Here is a 14,771-nt window from a genome sequence, read left to right on the forward strand (position 1 = left end):
GGTGTGGTTGACTGCAGGTGCACACGCGCTCCTAAATCCATCGCGCTGCGCTCAGCGAAAGAAGTCGATGCACATTTCACAGAGGTGAGAAAAAATAACAGAAATTGATTTAATGTGCGAGGGAAGTTGCGTTAGATTCCGCTGTCCTGTTTACTTGCACGTCAAACGTCCCCTTTCTATCTCCACATTAGTTGTTTCCTAACAGAGCATCTCACTGACTTAACAGTTCCACAATGAGCAATACATATAAATGGAAAGACTTGCCTGCCTCTCTCTCTCTCTCTCTCTCTCTCTCGACACACTCACACAAATTCGCTTTCTCTCTCCTCACGCGCCTTTTTTACTTTATAAAGGTTTATTATGCAAGGTAGTGCAGCCACATTAAGATTGATTATTGATTATTATTTATTTTACTTAAGTATAATTTATGATTGTTTATGGAGATTATTTTTAGTGTTCTGATAAGTCACCAGTATTTAAAAAGCTTGCGATGCAATTAATGTTTCTGCTTGGTCTGATTAAGTTGGAGAAACATTTAAAATGATCAGTTTATAAATGCTAATTATTGCTGTGCTGTACATTGTGATTAATGACTGAATAGCCCTATTGATTACATATGGCGGAAATCCTGAAAATTAAAACTGAGGAAATATTAGAGAGCTGTTTGATATTCACAAAGAGACTAAATCAATTATACATGGGATAACAAAGTCTTGGAATATCATCATTCTATTTTCGTTCCACACTGTTGGATTTTGAATTGGAAATGTTCTGACTTCCAAAAGTGTGATACATTTTGGATGAAGTATTATCCTGCTTTCTAGTACATATTAATATTTTATTGTTTTTTTATCTCATCTTACGTTTGGGTGCAATGTTATGGGGTTTAAAATCAGAGATTGCTAGTAAGAATGCCTCTTAGATTCTAATAAAAAAACCAATTGTAAGCATATGTATTTCAGTAATACATAAGTATTTATTTTTGTAATAGCTTTTGTATGTCCTTCTTTTGTAAGATAAATGTTCAAATCTGAATGTTTGGAGATCTTATATGTGAAGGACCTCACAAGGTCATTGACAGTGTCATGAATTTGCTTGACATTTCCTTTTTATTTTGCATTGACGTTTTTACACTTTCTGTAAAAACATTTTCACATTTTTGTTTATTCTGAAGTTTATACTTAAAAAAGACAAAATCCAAGATTTTCAGATATTTGTAGACTTTGAATCCAACATTTTTTTACACTTTGAAAAAACGTTGCTGTGAGAATGGCAAGTGTTTGATTCAAAGGCTTTGGAATGTCCTGAAAGCAAAAGCATAATTGTTTGGTTTCAGTTACGCCCTATAGTTTCATAATTCTTGGCCTGTAATCGCTGTCTTCCTAAAGAAATACCTGCTCTGTACAGATCACCTGTTAGCTATATATAAACTACAACTCCAAGTGAATAAGCTACAGCAAATTACAGAACCAATTACAACATTAATGAGAGTGAAATTAAAAACACTCTGGACGCTTGGAAATGTTCTTCGCGAGCACTTAAAAAGTGATCTCCGCTCTTGGGAGGGTGGCTCACATTTAATCTTTACGGGCAATTCATTACCCCAAAGCTTTTGAAGATAATTTCAGATGTAATGAAAGTCTGTCAGTTGAGTCAGAACATCAAATGTTTGCTCAGTTAGTGTCTGACATTATTCCAGACTGGAGCAGAGTTGTAGGAGGAGAAATGACTTTCCCTCGAGGCAAAGGACTCTCATATAGTCTCCAGTGGTCTTTGTTGTCTGTTTACACAGTAATTGAAAAGTTCCATATACCTCTGCCCTTACGTACTCTTCCCCTTTCCACTGTTTCCCATTCCCCCGTCTGTTCATTTCTCTCTCTGTTCCTCATTTTACCCCCCACTTCCAGTTCCTATCCTGCTCTCTGTTGTTCCCCTACTTGCTTTATTTCCCTCACATTGCCTGCAGAGAAGAGGGATTCAGGCACTGGAGCTTATTTGTGTGGTAATCATCTCCTGCACCTCACTAGCACACACTGTAGATGAATCTGTCGCCCTGGTATGTCTTCCATTCTGCTGAGAAGCCTGATGTTTTCTTCCAACGCTGCTTCTTTACCAAACCCAGAAGATGTGCAGATACTTTACTGTATATCTGTCCTTTCATCTCTAGGAAATAGATGTGGTGTTCGGGTCACTACAGTACAACGGCTGTATGTGTGGGACATTGAATTGAGGTCATAAAGAGTCATTTAACTTCATGCAGCAATGTTGCTTTTACAAAATACCGAATAACCATTTTCGGTGCCGAATGCATCTCTAGGCCGTGCTTGGCTGGATTGTGATTGAATACCAAGACTACCTTGACCCTTTCTAATTTACAAAAAACTGCCATAGTATTCTAACGTGTAAACCTTTATCACAAAGGGAAACACAATCTTAAAGACCCCGTGAAGTTTATTGACCAGTTAAATTTTCTTGCCTGTCCTGACCTATTTCCTATTAAAAAGGGTGGTTTGGGGATGACGCATGAAAAAGGCTCAATACGTTTTTGTAATAGGCAAGAAGCTTTAAGTCGCATGAAATATGTGGATGGCAGGATAAAGAAGTAATTTCTTGCTTATGTAATTTTTATAGAATTCTTTTGTATTTGTTAGATATCAGCCAACTCTAAATTTATTATGGTTTAGATCAGTCATCCTCAATTGGCGGATCGTGGTCCGGATCTGGATCTTCACATCCAGACAGCGAGATGGCCTGATAAACCATATAATACTTTTGACTATTTTAGTTGTTTAAAATGAGCCGTCTTCACAACAGAGAATCATATCACACACGCTCTTGTTTAATATTTCCATTCCACACACACTGCTTCTCTGCCGCCAAAGACACGCCGCATGAAATGCAGCAAACACATGCTTATTTTAATATCAGTAGTGCAGACAGAGCAGGTAAATTGACACGCAACAGTAAAGAAAATTCAGTAAAAATGTAAGCTTTTGTATCTGTCAGTCTGTTTACTGTTGCTATATTTCTCCAAACTTTCAACCAGATTTGTGATATTTTATAAACTGTATAGTAACCACTAAAGTCTCATAATCTAATTGATTATTAGATAACAACCATAAAAGTTTAATTTCAAGCATTTATTTCACTAAGATTTTGGCATTATTCAGTCAATATTGAAGAAAGTGTTATATTTTCACAGACTATGTGTGTAGGATGATTTTAATGAAGTACTTTTTGCTGAGTTTTCACAAGCAGTGTCACATTTTGTAATGAACAACGTTCCAATTGGGAAATTATTTAAAGCCACTGAGCCAAAAATACATACAGTGAGGGAAATAAATAATTATGTGATCTTCTCCTGATTTTGGTTTGCCTGCATAGAAAGAAATGAAGGGACTATAATTGTTATGTTAGGTTTATTAGAGAATATTTATGATTTGCATTTCAGTGAGTGAAATAAATTTGATCCCTGAGAAAAAAATACTTTATGCTTGCCAACAAGGTTTTCTCCACCAAGAACAGAGACTTTTCTGATAGCTGGTCACCAAGTTTGTACATGTGTCAGGAATCGGGATACATTTCAGTCCACTCCTCTGTAAATCTTTAAGGTTTTTTGGCTGTCACTCAGCAAATTGGAGTTTTAGTCTCCTTCACAGATTATCTATAGGACTAGGGTCTACAGACTGGCTAGGACATTTAAAGTGAGTCTCCTTAAACCACTCTCTGGTTGTCTTGGTAATATGTTTTGGGTCTTTGTCATGTTAAAGGCACATCCACGACCCATTTTCAGTGATCTAGTTAAGGGGAGGAGGTTCTCGTCCAAGATTTTATGGTACACTGGCCCGTCCCTCAGCCCCTCAATGCAGTGAAGTCTTTCTGTACCCGTAGCAGAGAAAAAGCCCTAAAGCATAATGTTTCTTATACTGTTCTTCTCTGTAGGGATGGTGTTCTTGGGGTCATGGTCAGCATTTCTCTCCCTCCAAAAGCAGGAGTCAATTTTGGTCTCACAGCACTTTCTGCAAAGCCTTTCTGAATCATTTTGATGTTCTTTGTCAAACTTCAGATGAGCCAGACGGGTCTTCTTGGGCAGGAGGACCTTGCGGTTGCTTCAGGATTTCAATCTATTGTGTCATAGTGTGCTCCCTATGGTTTGCTTGCTAACTGTGGTCCCAACTGTGTCTTGAAATCATTAACAGACTTCTTCCGTGTAGTTCTGGGCTGATCTTTAACCTTTCTCATGGTCATGTTTACCCCTTTTTGGGAAATCTTGCAGGGAGCTCCAGACCCAGGGCATTTGATTGCTTTCATTTTGCTCAGTGGTAAGAGCATTGCGTTAACAATCGATCCCAGGGATTGCACATATTTAGGAACAAAAAATGTATAGGATGATGTAATGTAAGTCGTTTTGGATAAAAGCGTCTGCCAAATGCATAAATGTAAATTTCTTCTATATCCAAATAATCACACCAACAGTTACCTCCTAACGAAGATTCTGTAGCCTATTCATGGTTTGTGCAGGTCTACAATCTTGTCCCTGACATCCTTTAAAACCTATTTTGTCTGGACCATGGTGGTGGAGAGGTTGAAATGAAAGATACAGATTCTGTTGGCAGGCATCTTTTATAAACATAACAAGCTGATTTAGGAGTGACAGGACTAATCTTTGGTCCATAGAGGCACATAACCAATCTGTGGAGCCACAATTCTTGCTAGTTGGTAGGGGATCAAATACTTATTTCACTGAATGAAATGCAAATCAATTTATAACCTTTAAAAATTTGTAAAATTTTCCCCCAGATTTTTTGGTTGATATTCGATTTCTATCAGTTAAAATAAACCAGACCATTCATTTCTTTGTAAGCAGGCAAACTTACAAAATCAGCAGGGGATAAAAAAATATTTCTCTCACTGTACATACTGTGGATATCAAAATATAAAATAAATGACCTGATTAAATATCATATATTTTATACAGTAAATAAACAGTATATCTAACTGGGCTAAATTGATTACATATTTATTTATTTTCAAAAAACATATTGTCCGGTTCTCCGTTTGGAAGAAAATAAATACCGGACCTCTTGGAACTTTAATTGAATACCCCTGGTTCAGATGCTAGACAATACACTGGCTTGTTTTGATTCATTGTAACCTTTAAGTGTTTTGGCTATAAGATGTTCAGATACTGTAACAAAAATTCAGGTATTGTTAAAAAAAAAACGTAAGCACTAAATGTTAATGAAACAGATGGTTGGTGTGACCAATTGTTAGATTGTGAACATGAAATACTTTCCTTCTGGTAGAGTCCTCATAAAAACATAAAATACTTTTCTCCACCTCTATCTTGCAGATGCTCATTATTTCAGAAAGGCAACAGCATCTTTACACTACACTATTTTCCAGTTCTTTTTTTAAATTGGATGTCCACATGGCCTTTCGGTCTTGAGTCATATTTGAACAATAAAGGACTGACCTAGAAACTTTTATTATGGGTGGGGTGACAGAACACAAAAGTGCTCATATTATTTCATTTAAAGCATTTTTGCAACTTTGAAAATTGCATTTCGAAATATTTGCCTAAATAAACAGAATATCATTTTTAGTCAAGTCTGGAATTGCTGATCTTGTACTCAAAACATATTTGCAGCATGTAATGTTTATCTGGTACAGTACATAGGGTGTTTTAAGTGTGAATGGATTTGGTTGTTTACACCTTGAATAGTCTTCTCTGGATTATTTGATTACTTTCATCTGCAGAGCAAATTAAACGGCAGACAACATGCTGGGCTACAGTATCGATTTGCTTACTCAGCCCCTTTCTCTTCAAAGCCTGGGGACAAATTATGTTTTAAAAAGTAATACCTTGAAATATAATTATTTTAGGGCAATACAGGGGATTTCTATAAAATTGGGTGTCGGCCGGCTGCACATGACATATCTATGGTGTGGCTCCCTTGAATTAACATTCAGCCTCATACTGCACCCTATGTAGGATGTGTTTGAAATGAGGAGCTCAATTGTACCAAAAACTTTATCTGTGGCAAATGTGAATAGCAAGCAGTCACACCCAATCTAGCTCCTGGCTGGGTAGAAGGGCAGCAGTTGTAATGGCATATAAGGTTAACAGTGGACAATGCATTAATTGTGAAATAATATTTAGAACGTATTACTAAATCATAAACGGCTCGAGATCATAGTTCATGGTGTTTATTCAGTTTATGGTCATATGAGTCAGTCTTGCACACCAGTGCAGAATGTTGATTTTGTGCTTGAATGAAAAATAGGAGGCTGGGGCTCGTTGTTACACAGTAAATGTTTCTCGGGGTGGACATACTTTTGGAGGTCAGTGCACACTGTAGAAGTAAACATTTGCTAGGACTGAGCCTCGGCTCTCGGAAAGCAACTGAACCTTTCCTATGTTTTAATTTTTTGATGGTATGTGTTTTTGCACTAGCTGGGATATCAATCCACTACATATTACAACTATTCAATCGCCTGCAATGTGATTGCCAGGTCTTGCATGTTCAATAACATCGCTGTATAAAATGTATGAACACAATGAAGCATTTTTTGTTTGAGATGTTACAAATTACAGTGCTGATGTAAAAATATGGATTAATGAACAACTACAACATATGTGTGTTGTGTGTTTTTGTGTGTTTTTAAATAAATTCTAGTCTTTGAACATTTTTAGTATTGTTTCTCTATTGCACATTATGACAAATTACAGACAAAATTAAAGTCCATGTGAACCGGAAGTTGCGATTGTTTTTATTTCTTTACCTAGACGCAATTTCGAGTGAAGTTGAATTTTCAATGAGAAAAATACTGGGTGTGGCTTTCGTCTTTCTGTGCGATTTGATGTATAAAAACAGCCGTTGCATTTTGAAATGGAACTGGCGGCAGAAGTTAACGGATGTTAACTAAAAAATCTAAAATGGATGGTCATTACAGGACGGAATTACATTTTCAGATTTTAACAAAAAATGATGAGGCGAATGATTTTTAAAAAGAGAATGACCCACATTGATAAACTACAATAAACTCTGTATTTCATGAAAAAGTAATATGCAATCCACATTTCGCGCAAATAGGAAGTGATGCACATACGGTGTGGCGCTCAGATTTTTCTTGGCGCCGCATCGAGATGAAAATAGTTCAACTTTACAGAGAGTTTTACATGCACATTGGGCAATTTGAATCACTCCTAAGGGTGTTTAATGTGTAAACATTAGGAGTCACTAATAGTAAATTAAAGTGCATCATCTGATGTAATTATGTAAAGATATAGACAAACACATTTAGTGTCGAAAGCCTGAATTTTTTTTGCCAAAGGTGACCTGACATCTCTGCATTAACAATCATTATTGTAGACTTAACGTAGCTATCGAGACAATATCGCAGTTTTAGTCCCTGGGTTTTTATGTACTCATATTTCTAACAAAATCTTTAGGAAGCTTGGGGAGCAATGGAGCTTTCATGTATTTCAGTGTGTTGCATTGTGTTACTTTGGTTACAGCTACAGCATTATAAGAAGTATGATGATCTCACAATTTTAATCAAGTAGGGCAGAAAAATACTTCCACTGCACTCAACAAAATAATCTGTAGTTTAACTTGACTATAACAATGCTATTAGCATACAACACTTATCTACTAGTCCCAATATCCTAGTCATTAATGTTTAGATTATTGTTTAGAGAAAATTAGAATTCATTAAGAAACTACAGATAGAGTACAGTTATTACACTTTTTTAATACTTTTTAAATATATAATGAATATAATGCTATTTTATAATAAGAATGTTTTAGAAACTTAAATTCACATTTTTAGAACATGAGGACTTTTTATATCCAAAATATTGGTTATTTCAATCCCATGTATTTTACAACTACAATAGAGTTTGAATTAATGCATGTCCCATATTCGGCATTATTAAGCATTCAACACAGACAATCATATTTTTCATCATATCTGCTCTTACCACGTTATAGAATGGCTGCTGACTTTCCCACTGGACCGCTTTATCTGTTATGTGAAGATAACAGTTTCATGTAAATGCAGTTACGTCAAAATATGTAACATGAGAATGATTTAAACTCAATGTCAGTGAAGAGAATCTTAAATTCTCATCCCTTGATGACGTACTGTCTTTGCTAAGCACTACTGTAGAATAGATTGTAGAATCCCCCCCCCCTTTCCCCCCCTCTAGCTTTGCATTGGGTTATATTTTTGTAGAACGAAAGTGTTTGACTAACATCATTATTTTGGTTTTGCTTCAGGGAGTTTAAAAAAATAATTTTGTTCCTGCGTGCTGGATGATTATTGTTAATAGTGGTTTTCTCTTCAGGTTTATAATGTTTCACACTGACATACTGCCAAGTGCCGGTTCTTTAATTACAACCTGTGTAGTTGCATGAGTTGTGATTAACCTTTGCTGGGTCAAGCATCACTGCCTCTCTATCTCTATATGCTTTACTGCTCACAGCATGTACTGTGAAATAAATATTCCACTTGCCCATAGGGATTCTTACAGGCATTTAGTCAAACAGAATTTTGATTCTAGGCTTTTTCCACCTGCAGTCTTTTGGTTTTGGTAAAAAAAATAGTCATGTGACCTTGTGGTTAGAGAGTTGGACTCGTATCCAAAAGGTCAGCGGTTCAATTCTCAGGGCCAGCAGGTACCGACTGCTCAGCTTCACTTGTTTTGAGCACTGAATATTCCTTATACCTTTAACCTACCACATCCCATTTGTATTTCAGTGGGTTTCCCATCAACCGCATTTAGAAAATTGACATGTGCAGCTTTGATTTCTCTTCATTTGTATTCAATGTCCTTATGAAGAGATGTTTGTCTGCTTTCGTTGATTTATCATTGTTGGGATGGTTTAAAATACATGGCAGAGGATCCATTGAGCCTCATTTGATGTTGGACTGAGTAGGATTTTGCACCACTAATGCGTTTTTAATGGAAGCAGGTTTAAGTATGGGTGGAGAGGTTAGCTAGCGGGGCCTAGCAGCATGAGCAGTTTCAAAACTATGGACGAGGCACAGTAATGGACACTCATCAATGCGAAATGATAGAATAGAGTTTATATTAATATATGCAATCATTTGTGCAGTATTTTGAGTTCAATGTCCACCAGAATAATAATCATTACATGCTATCTGAAAGCTGGAAATGCAGATGGTGTTTCATATAGCAAATCATGGTTGGATGGAAACTGGCGGTTTAGTTCACAGGCAGCAGACCAACAAAACTTACTGGAAATGAAAAAAAAACACCCAGCAAAATAGCCGTATCCAGTTCTTGCTGGCTTTTGTAACATAAATTAAATTGCATATTGTGTCGAACTGTCCAATGTAAAATCTTGGCAAGATTTGTGGAAACCAATGCTCTATTTTGCCATCCACGTACCGCATCGGGCCGTTCACCATAAAAATTGGTATTGATCTCTAACACATTCCACTTCAAACATTTATTAAGGCTTTTAGATTTTTGAATTGGATTGTCCCCATGTTGGTCAAATGTCCAAAGTTGTTCATGGCCAAGCCTGCATATTCAGAGCTCTCACCAATCCAATTAATGCAATTTCTGTGAAACCGCACCGAACACACAAAAGCTTGAAAAACCTCTCAGCATCTCTCAAAACCCAGCTAAGCTTATTCAGAAACTCATAGATCCTTTCTCAGCAGGTGGGTTTCTTTGAATAGTAGATATGAGGGGACTGGTCTTAATACCACACTGTGCCGGAAACACTCTAGTCTCTGCTGGATTTAGATTACAGAACGTTCGGCTACGGTCTATGTCGGCAGGACTGACGCAGAGCTCAGAAAACACACCTAACAATAAGGTGGATTAGTGCAAGAAGCCTACCGATAGAGTCGTAGACAATTACAAGCGGAGGTAAAGTTTCTAATCACGTCACGTCATAACAGCTGTCGGTTCCATTAATTGCAGACATGTTCTCACTTGATAAAGTCTGCGGATTTGAAGGACAAGTCAAAGCACGGTTTTATTAATGAGCCATTTGTCCCCTAAGGTATCACCATATCAGAGAGATAAAAAAAAACTTTGCGCAACTTAAAGCAGCATCAGCGAATCGGCATTTTTATTATACCGTTCGTATTAATAGGCCGACGTATCTTCATTCATGTTGACACTAATGAAAGGCGATTATTTTGAATGATTTCAGTTTAATCACTTGTGATCATTAGAACCCACTGCTCAACTTCTCCGTTGTACTCATGAAAAAAAGATGAAGCGAATTATTTAAACCTCGACAGAGCTAATTACCTAGATGTCATAATGATGCAAAAGGTCCTGTGCATTTGATGTATACTGAGAGACAGAGCGAAAGAATAGGAAAGGCTGCTGGAAAACAAATCGCCTTTGGTTCTTTATCATGCAGCGCCTATCGCTCAGGTGAAGCGATAAAAACCTCACTCTCATTCTCTATAAAACTCCCTTCAATGGCCTGGCCCGGAGCCTAGCGTTAAATCAAGCAAACAGAGCGACGCTCTGACGCCGAAAAACTTCTTAACAATAGCATGCTGGGAATGTGAGAGTGACAATAAACATGATTATTTATGCCATTTGTGGCTACCAATATTTTGAAAGTGTCTTAAATGAAAACACATAGAGTGACCAGTTTTTTTGTATTTAACGCTTAAGTGTGTAATTTCTGCGCCACAAGCTCCAAATGGGATCGTAAAAATAATAGCGGTGTAGAGCCTGTGCTTACAATTTCTGAGCAGAATTCAACAGAAAATGAACAAATGTGCAATCACAAGGTTTTATCATAACACACAATGATAAATGATTAGCGGTGAAAAAAAACCTTTCGGTTATTATCTTTTGTTCAAGGCTCCATTCCTGTTGGTTAATCTTTACTTATTACAAAAGAAAGAAGAAAAATATTGTCAGGCTCTCATGAAAAAGATCTCGCCAAAATGAGCACTGAATGTAATATAACCGTGATGTAAAACTTCTGTGTTACTCAGACTGAGAAAGGGAAACCAAAAAAGAAACGTACAAATCAAGACAGATCTTTCATTTAAAAGGAAGACGAAAGCAAGTAAACTGTCAAATTAATTAGAATATTTGACAAGAAAAAGAAAAGTTAAGATCATTCAGCTACCTCCTGGGGCCACACGTATCGGTTCCTCATCGTGCACCCTGGTGCTCCACAACACAAGTCATCTATTGCAGGTAGTAGACTGAAGCATTCGTTTGAGCTGTGATGATGATGGAGGTAGAGAAACCCTAACAAATAAATGTTACGCTTATGAGCAGTCGAAGTTACGCATAATAGCATACGTTATGTTGCTTTGACTTATAACTGCAAATGCAGCCATTGTATTTTGAATCTATATGTGACCCTCCCTGTAAAAAACCTTTACTGTAAAAAAGTCATTTTTATGATTTACCACATAAAATCATCTTGCATAAAGTAAAAAAAAACATTTTGGAAAATATAACCCTGATATATTTAATATTGACTAAGTACAGACTAAGTGAGTAGGGTCATGTCATAGATTGAATTCAATGTTATACAGAAAATCCAATTTTCAGTATTTTTTCTGCAAAATAATAAAACAGTTAAAATAGTTTCAATAAAATCATTCACTTCGGTATTTTTATCTTAAAATATATTATATAGCATGTCGTCATTTTCTTGATTCGTCATTATGGCTATAACTACTTTGATGCTTTTAATATCACACTGTAATTCGATTTTGAGACTTTCAGCTGGATTTCACAGACGAGGTCACATATGCTATAGCAGTGTGACGAGACAAGATTTAAGACTTCTTTTAAAGAAATCATCAATGATGAAACATAGAGGGGGAAATAGTATTTTATTCACCTTAACACAAAATGCAAAAAAGTGTAGCCATTATAAAATCAACTTTTACTTGTAAACACTGAAAAATATTTGTCACAAACTGAAATGACAGGCAGTAATTTCATAAAATGTATGCTTTGTTTTCTTAACATATGCGACTAAATTGGTCAAAATGCCGAGCCCAGTATTCCATCATGCCTATTGCGAAAGGAAATTGTCAAACCCCTTATATGCAAACATGTTACACCAACCAGCATTGGCCTAACAAGCTGTTTTTTTTAGGGTTTGGTAATTCGCGGTTTCCACGTTGAATGTATATGTGGTAAAATGAATATAGGTTTTGTTTGGCTGTTTTATTTTATCCTGTCATTGTTGTCATAACCATTGCTGCAAGTTTGTCGTGTACTCATGTTCAAGTTACTCTTTTAACTTTATTGATGCGTTTTTTAATGGCCTTCGATACTTAGGTGTATGTGTATTTTGTCTTGAAACATCTTTTGTTTGGAGGAACAGTTTCATTGCGCAGAAATGCAGATAATGACAAACCACACTTTGTTGCTTATTGAAAACTGAAAACGATCTGTAGTCGCTGTGATAAGAGTTAATCGGTTGAATGAAACATGGTGAACATAGCTTGTAGTGAACAAACAAATCCAAGTTGGCTACACAAAGTATTACAGAGAACAATTACTATTGTTTAGAGATTTTGTTATTTCGTTTTTTTGAGAATGTGTTCAATTATGCAAGTTCTTTATAAAAACAATATCCTTTAAGCAATATCTTTATGCAATACGGTGGAATGCAATATTATAGTTAGTAGCTGTACTGTGAAAACTTACTAAAGAACTGCCTTTTGGGGCAAACACAAGGGATTTAAACAGTAGGGCATATTGCATTTCATCTGTCATCTTTTTGTGTTATTGACGATTTGGCGGAGTCTTATCACTGTGCCCAGACTATTGTTAGGAGCAGAGACAATCACAGTAATCTGGCCTGATCATCTCCCATCCTGGATAAGCCATTTTCGTCTAAGCCTGAGCAACCCAAGATACTGTGTTCTGCTTCTGGAAATCCTCCGGGGCATTTGATATATTCTCCTGTGCATACTTAGTGTCTGTAACTGTACAAAAATAAATCTAAGCAAGCTAGTTCACATCCCTATAAATGCAACTCAATTTTGGTGTATAGGCAAAGATGTGTTGTGCTATACATTTGTTTAGTGTTGTTCTTCTAATTGTTCATTAATTACTTTTTTTTTTAAACCAATGCCAAAACGATGACATAAAATTGGTTCATAAAAAAGGGATATATCTTATTCAGCCAATTTGTGCTTCAGGCCTAATTTTAAGACCAATAGTGGGATGTATGGTACACGCTGTGTTCTATCTTACCAGCTTCGACACTTGCTTGCAGTTATAATAATAATTTAACTTAATGAATCTCACTACATTTAAATACTGCAATTCCGGTGAATACTGGGAGCCCATTTGAATGGGTTATATTGTATTACCGAAAGGCTTTAAATGCCTCTCTGCTCTTTTATTAGCCCCTTTAATCCATTTTAGGGGCTCTGGCTAGGTTTAGAGTTCATTTTCATGTGATGCTGCAAAAAAACCCCAGAAAGAGAATGTTTTCAGTCTTTCATTTAAAGGAGTGATGAATTGAAATCACAATTTTAACCCAAGCTTTTGTAATATAAGAGGGAATCGTATCCATGCGAACATCATGTAAGTGTTAGAACTGAAAACGTTGTTGTTACTGAGATTACATCTGTTATTGACACCAGGCCCAGCGTACGCCAGATCCTGGAATGCACCTATATATGATGACATTGATTGGTTAAATACTGCCTCCATAGAAAAAGATCAACGACTACTTCTCTAGCCCCGCCCACTGGTTCACGCCTGACAATTCTAAAGGTGCCGTGGAACTAGATAGAGCGAGCAAGCAATAAACAAACATGCCTTTAAAGTTAGCTAAATATTGTGCCACCCTTGGTTGGGGAAGAATACAGTCGCTGCATAACCTTCCTTCGGATTTCGACATTAGTAATGCGGGGTTAAAGTTTGAAGAGTAATTGATTATTTTTATAAAGAGAATGCTTTGATTTTTTCGTTATCCTTTTGCGACAGATATTTTTTTAATGTATTTCTTAATCAAAGAAAAACATAAACGTTTTTATTTATTTTTTACAATAGACCTAACAACATACCTTTTTTTGTGTGAGGGTGTGATTTTTAGAAATAATCAGCTACTTCTTTTTTCAAACGAGACCAACCGTAAGTCTGTATTCCAAAGAATTCATGAGTTACCGTCATTTTGGTTCCAACATGCGTTTTCATGTGTAGGCTCAAAAAGGGCTCCGACCGTTAACAGGTTGGTGGATGTTGCCCATTACAGCAAAAGAAGTACAGCAACACCTACACGGTATCTACACTCATGAAAAAGGGTGCTTCTAAAAGTTCTTTGAGCCATAGAAGAACCTTTTGGTTCAATAAAGAACCTTTAAGAACCTTTCCGTCTCAAAAAAGGTTCTTTAAGGTTATAAAGACGCAAGAAATGGTTCTTTAAAGAACCTTTGACTGAATAGTTCTTTGTGGATCCAAAAAGTGATTATTCTATGGCATTCACTGTGAAGAGCCTATTAAGCACCTTTATTTTAAGAGTCCATATATGCTTGTTTTTCCCAGTATGAAGATACCGGAAAAGTGCTGGAAAATAACTGCAAAAGGGCAAATTCTGTCAATGACCGGCACTTTTTGTTTCAAAGCACAGTGGGAAACATTTCATTATCAACCATTTATAAGAAGACGGCAGTTGATAGACAGAAATGTCAACTCTCTCTAGAATCAGACAGTGTGAATGAGTTGTTTTCACACATATTCTTTGGTCCTATATGCATTTAAAGCCATCATATAG

At 36.4% G+C, this 14,771-nt stretch overlaps 1 protein-coding gene across 1 annotated transcript in view; it reads left to right on the plus strand.

Annotated features, from left to right (window-relative positions):
* The window catches only part of rgs18 (regulator of G protein signaling 18), a 53,831-nt gene that overhangs the window by 240 nt on the left and 38,820 nt on the right, over nucleotides 1-14,771 (plus strand). Inside the window, exon 2 of the mRNA XM_056743769.1 lies at nucleotides 2-84. The gene's annotated coding sequence lies outside the window, so the exon portion shown is untranslated. The remainder of the gene's footprint in view (nucleotide 1; nucleotides 85-14,771) is intronic.

The sequence above is a fragment of the Triplophysa dalaica genome, chromosome 3 (assembly GCF_015846415.1).
Source record: "Triplophysa dalaica isolate WHDGS20190420 chromosome 3, ASM1584641v1, whole genome shotgun sequence".
Classification (NCBI taxonomy): domain Eukaryota; kingdom Metazoa; phylum Chordata; class Actinopteri; order Cypriniformes; family Nemacheilidae; genus Triplophysa; species Triplophysa dalaica.